The following is a 10,911-nucleotide window of genomic DNA, read 5'->3' as shown; positions in this document are numbered from 1 at the left end:
CTCCATCATTAGCACAGTGCCTGGCATGTAGTAAGCACTTAATAAATGCTTGTTGGCCAACTGTTTGTTGATTGATTTGTTGACTGACTAAGATGATCTCTATGTGTGTTGGTGCATGTGTGCTGCAGAGCTAGAGAAATTCTAGCTGTCATTATTGCAGGGGGCAATGGAACTTAGAATAATGTGGTTTGAGAGATGGGGAGACAGAGGGAGAAGGATGGGGAAGAAGGCAGAAATATGGAAATGGCTCCCTGATATTCCCTCCTAACTTCAACAAGATCTCATCTCCATGGCAATCTATGTGGTTATATTTGCTTGCCTTCTTATCACACTCCCTGGTAAAGTTGTGTGACTCTCAGCCTAAATTGGATTTAAGTGAGGCAGATCTGCAAGCCATCAAAGAGGTGCATCTCAGCTAACTCAGCACTGATGAAGTCACATTGGTTAGGGATAAGGACATAATCCTACAGAACTGGACTGAACACTTCCATAGTGTTCTCAACTGACTGTTGTTAATCGATGCTAAGCCATTGACCACTTACTGCAGGTTGAAGTCGTATCCTTCCCTAGCTGAAGTTCCAACTGAAAAAGAGCTTTTGAATGCCATTAGGCTCCGCTCATGTGGCAAGGCATTTGCTGCTGATTCTATTTCAGCTGAGATCTACAACGTCCACTGCTCCTACAAAAGATAGCTTAAATTATCTGGGTTTTTTGGCAAGAGAAGGTGATCCCCCAGAAGTTCAAGTCCCTCCGTTATCCATCTCTATAAAGGGAAAGGAAATAGGTTGTCCAGTGACAGACAGGGAATTCTCTCTCTTAGTCATTGCTGGCAAGATTCTTGCCAGAGACCTCCTTAATAGGCTAATCTTTCATCTGGAAGGTAATCAACAACCTGAGAGCCAGTGTGGTTTCAGAAAGGGTCAAGGAGGTGTCGATATGGTGTTTGCTGCCTGACAACTCCAGGAGGAATGCCAGGAGCAGAACAGAGGTCTGTACACAAGGCTTGTCCATCTGACCAAGCCCTTTGTTACTGTCCATTGTGAGTCCTTGTGAAAAATCATGGCAAAATTTGGTTGTCCGAGAAGTTTATCAGAATTGACTTCATGATGGTGTGCTTGCACAGGTTCTGGATAATGGATGATGCTCTTGTGCTTTTCCCAGTCACCAGTGAAGTGAAGCAGGATTGTGTGCTTGCTCCCATGCTTTTTAGCATGATGTTTTCCGGGTTATCATCAGGCTCTTCAGTGAACATTAAGGTCAGCTATTGCTTTGAAGGTAAATTATTTAACTTGAAAAGGCTACAAGCCAAGACTAAAGTGGAGGGAGAGTTAGTACATGAAGTTTTTGTTCACAGATGACTGTGCCCTCATTGTAACCTCTGAAGTTGAGAAGCAACAAAATATGAATTGATTCTTTGCTGCTTGTGCTATCTTGGCCTAACAATCAACCCCATGAAAACACAGGTTCTCCATCAGCCAGCACCACACCATCCATACATGGAACCATTGGTTTCAGCAAATGGAGAAATTTTGATGCTGTGGATAAGTTCTCTTGCCTTGGCAGTATGCTTTCCAGGGATGTACACATTGAAAATAAAGTTGGTGCACACATTGCCAGAGCTAGCTCAGTGTTGGGGAGGCTCCATAGGAAAAGAGGTATTAGACTACCATGGGAGAAAAGAGGTATTAGACTACCAAACTGAAGGTCTACAGAGCCATTGTGCTGACCTCATTCTTGTATGCCTGCGAACCCTGGACAATCTATCACCACTATTCCAGGCAACTGAATCATTTCCATTTGAATTGTCTTAGGAAGATTCTGAAGATCACCTGGCAAGATAAGGTAAACCAGACATTGAGGTCCTTTCTCAAGACAAAATGCCAAGCTTTCAAACTCTATGGAGAGAGTACAACTCTGATGGGCTGACCACATTCAAATGCCAAATATATGTTTGCCTCAAATACTGTTTTACAAAGAACTCACATGAGGTAGGTGCTCCCATGGAGGTCAAAAGTACCAATATAAAGACACACTCAAGGTCTCTCTGAAAAATTATTTGTGCCCAACCTGTGGTAGAGCATTCCAAGCTCATATAGGTCTGATCAGCCATAGTCAGACAGACTGTATCTTGACTCCAATACGATGATGTCATCATGGTCTTCTATGAGAATGAAGGATAATAACCACTATGCTCCCTACAGAGCCTGTTCCAGATCTTCTCTTTCCCCAAATCCCCAGCCCTGCTCTCACTGTCCTTCCCTCTTTTCCCAACTTAACAACTCAAAGGCTATTTTACCTATCCTTTCCTCCTTTTCCTTCATTTCAGAGAGAAAAGGTAACTTTCTTCCATACCAACGTTAACCCTTCTCTTTATGCCTTTGATCCCATCTCTTCTTGGACTTTAATTTACCCATAATTTAACTCATTTCAATGAACATGTCAGTGTCCAATGTACCTTGAATATTCATTAATTGAATACCATGTGCAAGTCACGTCACCACTTTATTCTCTCTCTTTTTCTCACCTTAAAGAATTATAGGATCATAAATATAGAGCTGGTAGGGACCTGAGAGGCTATAGAATCCAACCCCTTTATTTTATAACTAAGGAAACTGAGGCACAGAGAGGTTGTGACTTGCTCAGAGTCTACACAGGTAGTAAGTAGATTTGAATCCAGTCTGAGTGACTAAATCCTGCATTCTTTCCAAGACACTGCTACCTTTCAATCTTCCTCTCTCTACTGGTTCCCTCTCCTTTGTCTTTGTCTACAAACATATGCAGTCTTCTCCATCCTAAGAATAGCAAATCCTGTTCTTTCCTTTTATCTTGCTATTCTCTGAAGCTATTATATATATTTCTTTTTAGGACCACAGGATCTAAGAGTTGTTATGGATCTCAGAAGCCATCTAGCCTGACCTAGAAATAGGCCAAGAGCTACTTCTATAAAATGCATGACAGGTGGTATCCAACTTTTACTTGAATACCTCTTCTGAGAAGAGCCCATTATGCCCCTAAGCAGCACATTCCGTGTGGGGAAGGCTGTCATTGATAGGATTTTTTAATACCATGTCTACTTCCACCTCTTCATCCTAGCCCTGCCCTTTGGGGCAAAGCAGATCAAGGCTAATCTCTCTTCCATGAAAACCCCTCCAATATTTTCAGACTGCTTTCCCATGTCCTCCCTCCTCTCCCCCTACTCAATCTAAATCCTCTTTTCTCCAAGGCAAGCATCAACACCTCCTTCAGCTGGTTCTGGTATAGCCAGACTTCTCTAAGCTAGGAATTCCTTCTCACCTCTTTTCACATTGTGGATCCCTTTGGAAGTCTGGTGGAGCCTATGAACCCCTACTTGGAATAATGTTGAAATTCATAAAACCATTTACATTGGATTACAACGGAGCCAATTCTGTTGAAATATAGCTATCAAAATATTTTTTTAAAGTTTATAGATGGGGCAGTTAGATGGAACAGTGGATAGAGCACCAGCCCTGGAGTCAGGAGGACCCGAGTTCAAATTTAACTTCAGATGCTTGACACTAGCTCTGTGACTCCAGGCAAGTCATTGAACCCAGTTGCCTTGACATAAAAAGTCACAGATCCCATATTAATCACCACCATCAAATACTAAAATAATTCCCGTACTACCAAAGTTTAACATAGTATCTGACACATAGTAAGTGCTTAATAAATACTTGTTGAACTGTCTGCAGTAATAGCAATATGGTAACTATAATTAAGTGTGAAAAACTTAGCTACCCTAACCCACAATAATTCCAAAGGACTGATGATGAAAAATGCTATCTACCTTCAGAGAGAGAACTGGTGACTCTGAGTGCAGAATGGAACAGATTATTTCACTTTATTTATTTATTTTTTGCAATGACTAATGTGGAAATATATTTAGCATGATAACATATGTATAATGGGCACCATACTTCTTGCCTTCTAATGAATAAAGGAGGGGGTGGAAGGAGGGAGTGAACTTGGAACTTAAAAATAAAATAAATGCTTATTGACTGACTTTTGACTTACCTATTAATTAGACAAATGCTTCCCTTCGTCCAAGAGGCATTTATCTCATATCAGTTCAGGTCATATCTGAACTTTGTGCCTGTGTTTTTGCTAGTGCTATGTGGGTATGATCTGGAGGAGGATCCAGCAAAGGACACAGAAGGAAAGGTCAGAGAGGGAGAAGGAGAACCAGGAGAAAGAGTGAGGTGTCCTTAAAACCTAGAGAGGAGAGAGTATCAAGGGGAGAATAGAATGATTAGCAGTGTCAACGACTACAGAGAGGCTGGGGAGAATGAGGATTGAGAAAAGGCCATTGGATTTGGCAACTAAGACATCATTAGTAGCTTTGTAGGGAGCAGTTTTGGTAGAATGATAGAGTTGGAAGCCAGATTATAAGACGTTAAGAAGAGAGTGGAAACACCTGTTGTAGATGTCCTTTTTGAGGAGTTTTGTTACAGGGGCAGATAGTGGGAATGGACGGACCAAGTAAGAATTTTTTCAGGATGGGGTGGGGGGAATGTTTGTAGGCAGGAGGAAGGAGCTAGTAGATTAATAAATGGAAGAATGGGGATGATAGAGGGGTCAGTCTATTGGAGGAGATGGGATGAAATAGGATTACTTGAGAGGATAGAGGAGTTGGCCATGGTAAGGAGTAAGGCCATTTCATCATATGAGAAGGGGAGAAGGAAGGAAGAGTGGTTGAAGGCACCTGAGGGATAAGAGATGAAGAGGAAGCTGATGCAAAATATGAGGCAAGGTTCTCAGAGGGTGGGCGAGGGGGAGCCATGGGAGATTTGAGGAGGGATGAAGTTTGGAAGAACTAGTGGAGAGTGGGAGAGTGGGAGAGTGGGATGATAAGAGAGGTATAGTAGGATTGCCTGGCAGCAGTGAAGGCCCAGGTGAGGTTGTGTGATGTAAATTTGTGGTGCACCTAGTCAGAACAATTATGTGATTTTCTCCACCTTCATAGAGCAACATGTGTGTTGGAGGAAAGGTGATAAATGGTGGGAATTACCCAAGGATGAAACTTGACTGGGCATAATTGGGGATAGGATAAGGGGGTGAGGGATTCAAGAGAGGAGAACAATGTAGTGTTGAACTGATTCATTAAAGGGTCCAGATGGAGAAGAGAAAAGAGAGTGCAGGGGGGATGATCTGGGAGAGAACTGAGGGGGTCAAAGGATTGGATGTGATTTTGTGGATAAAGAGTAGGGTTTGACAAGGGAAGGCAGAGGAAGAGGTGAAAAGGCAGTAGATTATGGTCAGATAAGGGGATTTCAGAATTTTTGAATAGAGAGTTAGTATATTTGAAGGTGATGGCAAAATCAAGTGAATAACAACCTTTGTGGGTAGCTGATGTAGACTGGAGAGTATCTAATGGAAGGAGAGTAGATTGAGGAACTGAGTGGCTAGCATGTTTGAGGGAGAGTCAAGATTATGCTGAAGTCCTCTAACAAGAGTTAGAAGAGAAAAATTGTAAGCCAGGTATAGAACTCAATGACGAAGGAAAGGAAGTGACCTGGGGGTCTGTAAACAACAGCTACTAGGATTTTGATTGGATGGTAGATATGAAAGGCATGAACCTCATTCCTGAATGATGGAGGAAGGAGAAGAACCTGGAAGTGGTGATGGGGAGCAAGGAGTACTCCAACTCTCCTTCCTTGAAGAGTGAGCAAAGAAGAATGAGTGAAAATACACATCCTCTCCTTATTTGGAGAGATGTCTACTTGTATACCCCTATTGTGTGAGGTAATTTTCCCTAACTTTGCTTTCCCTCCCCATATTCCTCTTTATCTCTCTTTCTATTCATCTCTTAAGAAGACAAAACAGATGGTAGAGTTGTGAACTGATCTAACCATTCTGGAGAGCAATTTGGAATTATGTCCAAAGGGCAATCAAACTGTGCATGCTCTTTGATTCAGCAATACCACCACTAAGTCTGTATCGCAAAAAGATGATAAAAAGGAGGGAAGGATTCATACGTACAAAAATCTTTATAGAAGCTCTTTTTGTGGTGGCAAAGAATTAGAAATTGAGGGGATGCCTATCACTTGGGGAAAAATTGAACAAGTTGTGGTATATGAATCTTATGGAATACTATCATTCCATAAGAAATTATGAGCAGGTGCACTTCAGAAAAACTTGGAAAGGTTTACATGAACTGATGCTGGGTGAAGTGAGCAGAAGCAGGAGAACATTGTACACAGTAACAATAACATTGTGTGATGATCAGCTTTGATTGACTTAGCTTTTCTCAGCAATAAAATGATCTAAGACAACTCCAAAAGACTAATTTTGGAAAATGCTGTCCACATCCAGAGGAAGAACTTATGGGGTCTGAATGCAGATCGAAGCATATTATTTTCACTTTTTTGTTTTGTGTTTTGTCCTATTTCTTTTTTTACAACAGGACTAATATGGAAATATGTTTTACATGATTGCACATATATAACCTCTATCAGATTGCTTGCTGTCTTGGTGAGGGGGGAGGAAAGGGAAGGAGGGAGAAGAATTTGGAACTTGAAATCTTTCAAAAAATGAATATTGAAAATTGTATGTGCATGTCATTGGAAAAATAGAAAACTACTATTAAATTAAAAAAGAAGACAAAATAGAACAAAAAAAGACATAAAACGTAGTAGAACCACTCCCAGACCTCTATGACCCCTGATGCTGACAGGGATCAGAGAGGACACAAGTGTCATCTCTCCATATTTTAATACCAGCAGTTTATCCTTGCTTAATTCTTGGTCATTGTTCATTCACGTTTACCTTTTTAGGTTTCTCTTCACTCTTGTGTTTGAACTTCAAAGTTTCTCTTTGGCTCTGGTCTTTTCATAAGGAATGCTTGGAAGTCCTTGATTTCATTAAAGATCCATTTTTTACCTGTAACATTATACTCAGTCTTGCTCGGTAAGTTATTCTGATATGTAAACTGACATCCTTTGCCTCCTGGGATATCTTATTTCAAGTCCTCCCATCCTTCAGAATATTGGCTGGTACTTGCATGTGATCCTAACTGTGACTCCTCAAGATTTGAGTTCTTTCTTTCTGACTGCTTGCAGGATTTCTCTTTGACCTGGAAGCACTAATGTTCCTAGGAGTTTTCATTTTAGAGTTTCTTTCAGGAGGTGATGGATGAACGCTTTCTATTTCCACTTTGCTCTTTGGTTCTAAGAGTTCTAGGCAGTTTTCTTTTAAGATTTCTTGAAATAGGATGTCTAGGTGTTGGGGTTTTTTCATAGCGTTCAAATAGTCCAGTGATCATTAATTTTTTTTCTTTAATCTGTTTTCCAGGTCAGTTGCTTTTGCTATGAGATACCTCACTTTTTCTGATATTTTTTCAGCTTTTTGACTTTCCTTCAATTTTTCTTGTTATCTCATTGGGTCATTGGCTTCTCTTTGATTCATTCTAATTTTTAGACAGTTTGTTGCTTGGACAGATTTTATACCTTTTGGGTCAAGCTGTTAATTCACTTTCTAATTCTTTTTTCCATGTTCTCATACTTTTTTCATTTTTCTCCCTCAAGTGCTCTCATTTCTTCTTTTTGTGAGTTGGCAAAGAATGAGAGTCTGAGTGGATGCCTATATAAAACCATGTTTAACTCTTAAAAAAACCTTTTGATTTATTTCTTCTGGGAATTCTAGTTGGGTTTGTGGCCCAGCTGTGTTTTTCAATTAGGCACTACTTGTCATTCTCTTCTGCATTTTGTGTCTTGAGCATCTCTGTCATCATGATAGCACATTATGGTGTGATTCCTGTTTATTTGGTTATTTGCCCATTCTTCCAGCTGACTCCTGACTTTGGACCTGATTAAATGACCGGGCTTTGAGCCGTTTTGGAGGGAAGGTCTGGACTGGTCCTGTTGCTGCTTTCTTGGGGAATTCATTTGTGGGATTTGCAGGATCCTACAGACAGGCTGGGAACCTCTAGGCTTTCAGTGCCCCCAAAGGAGTCTGATCCAGGGCAAAGTTTGACTACTAAGTCTGAGCTCTTCAAATTCCTGTCCTGGGTTTGGGTTTGTACAACAGTAGAGGATGTTGGACTCTGTCCCTATTGGCCAGTTAGAAAATTCTTTTGGTTCAGTGACAGAATTGTAGGTCCCACTTTGGTCTGGGATTCCTGCCCTGGTTATTCCTCTGAAGGCTAGGGTAAGTGCTGGAACTGAGGCCCTCCTCTGCTTCTGAGGGATAAGCCACACCACTACTGCTGCCTGGTCACTTCTGCACTTCCTCCCTTTCTTGGAACATAGCATCCCTACCCAGGAATGTGATGCCTTCTCTTCTCCACCACCCCCCTCCAGTCCTCTTCTCACTTAGCCTGGATCTGTGACCTGGAACTGGGTAGTGAATGATAAAGCTACCACTTGGCACCTGTCCCCATTGAGGTATCTAGTATGTGTCTGGAGTATCAAACTGGGAGCTCCTCTTGCTCTGGTGCAATTTTCTTCCAGGGAAATATTGTTCCACAAAGGGCACCGCTCCTTCCCTGCCCCCCAAAACCGTGTCTACAGTCCTCCCTGTCTGTCTCCCAATGCTGACCTGAGCTGGGCAAATGACTCACTGTGACTTAAGAAAAAATTTCCCAGTCAGGTTTTGGTTTGGTGCATCTTCTAGATCTGTTTTGGAGGTATTATGTCGGCAGAATCTCAGCTCTATGGCTTGTTCCTACCCCACCATCTTGGCCCTTTTTGCCTCTTTTGAAAATCAACTTCAGATACTTTTTTCATTTCTGGAATAAATAGAAATCATGGGATTTAGAGCTGGAAGGAACTTTGAAGATCCTGTAGTCTCACCCTCATTTTTTCTAAATTTATTTATTTTCAGTTTTCAACATTCACTTCCACAAAATTTTGAATTTCAAATTTTTTCCCCATCTCCCTGCTCCCCCCACCCCAGGACAGTGTATATTCTGATTACCCTTTCCTCCAATCTGCCGTCCCTTCTATCACTCCCCCCTCCCTCACTTCTCTTATCCCTTTCCCTTTTGTTTTCCTGTAGGGCAAGATAGATTTCTATACCCCATTGCCTGTGTAACTTATTTCCTAGTTACATTCACCCCCATTTTTAACAGATATGGAAACTGAGGTTTGAGAACCCACAGAAAGTTCACCTAGGAAGTAAGCAGAAGAGTGGAGATGCACACCTAGGTCTTCTGACTCAATGGGAACTTTAATTCTCCACCCTCATATTTTTTGAAGTTCTTTGCCTGGATCCCTCATTTGCCTCATCTCATCCTTTCTTGAGTCCTTGGGTCTCATTTGTTTGGGGACATGGCTTTCTCTCTTCCAGGAGACATTGAAGCTCCTTGAAGACAGAAACTGTTTCTCTTCCTTGAATTGCTCCATCTCCCCACCCCACTCATTACACGTAATAAATACATGTGGAGTTGAATGGAAGACCAGAGACAAATAGAGGCAGGAGAGAGAGAGAAAGAGAGAGAGAGAGAGAGAGACAGAGAGAGAGAGAGAGAGAGAGAGAGAGACAGACAGACAGACAGACAGACAGAGACAGAGAGAGAGAGACAGAGAGAGAGACAGAGAGAGACAGAGAAAGAGAGACAGAGAGAGAGACAGAGAGAGAGAGATAGAGACAGAAAGAGAGACAGAGAGAGCCAGAGAGAGGGAGAGACAGAGACAGAAATAGAGAGACAGACAGAGAGAGAGAGACAGAGGGAGATAGAGAGGGAGACAGAGAGAGACAGAGACAGAGACAGAAGCAGAGAGACAGAGACAGAGACACAGAAACATAAACAAAGGGTATGGTGATAGAGTCAGATGGATAGGAAGATAGGGAGAGGTTGTGGAAAGGTGAGGGGAAATGGGAGGGGTCAGTGAGAGACCAATGGGGGTGCTGGAAGTAGAGAAAAAGAACAAGCTCAAGGGAACAGCTCCATCTCTGTATTTCTGGGAAGTCCCTGAGGAATTGATTTCTCCTCTCCCCTCGTCTCCATATCCTTCTTACTCTTTGTGATCTCTAGCTAGCTAGAGGTCATAAGAGGCAGCATGGGTGGCCCCCACCCCTTTTCAACCATCATTCAGGAACAGAAAAGCCACACCTGGAGCTCTCTCCTCCCATGACATTGGCTCTAGAACCCAAGGTGATGAAATTAGGAAAATGTCTCCTTGGGAAAACTGACATAAGTGAAAAGAATGCATCTCCAGTTGTAGAAAGTGGGAATGACAGACTGCTTAGGTTCTAGGAGGAGAGTGGGGGTCCTTGGAGAAGAGCTGGGGCACAGGCTATTGGAATACTGGGAGGGGAGAGGGTTGTGCCACTCTTGTTTGGACATAACATACAAACACGTGAACAATAAACACACCTGCCCACCCCCACACACATAGCTGCCCCACCTCCACTCGCTCACACCCTGTACCTCTCATACCCCCTGACTCAGCCTGGGCCTCCACACCAAAAATGAAATCCCCCTCCATTGTCTCCAGTTCTGAATCTTGCCCTTCATCTGCCTTTAAGATCTGCCATTCAGTCCTTAGCTAAGATGCCAGGTTGGAGCAGATAGCCAAGACTAATGAGTCTCTGTGTCCATGCATAAGCTTCACTGCCTTGGCCTCTTCCACCTACCCAAACTCACCCTAACCACCCATCACCCCCTGTCTCCCTCAGTGTCCTCAGTTCAGGTTGTGTCCTAGGATCTCAGCATCCTCCCGTTTCCCAGATCTCTTACCTACTCCTCCAGTTTATCTAATTCCCTCTCAGGATGACAACACTTGAATTTTTGGGAAGGATCTAGGGAAGGCCCTGAGGTGAGGAGAGCAGGAAATTTGGGCTCACTGGCCCCCAGCCCAGTTCTGCCTCTGACATCCTCCTTCTATCCCAGGTTTCTAGTTCCTCCCCATGGGCACCCCAACCGGATTTTCTGGAGACACTGCGTCTGCTCTC

This window comes from Notamacropus eugenii, chromosome 5 (genome assembly GCF_028372415.1).
Source record: "Notamacropus eugenii isolate mMacEug1 chromosome 5, mMacEug1.pri_v2, whole genome shotgun sequence".
Taxonomy (NCBI): domain Eukaryota; kingdom Metazoa; phylum Chordata; class Mammalia; order Diprotodontia; family Macropodidae; genus Notamacropus; species Notamacropus eugenii.
The sequence above is the reverse complement of the archived record's forward strand: the minus strand, read 5'-3'. Positions refer to the sequence as shown.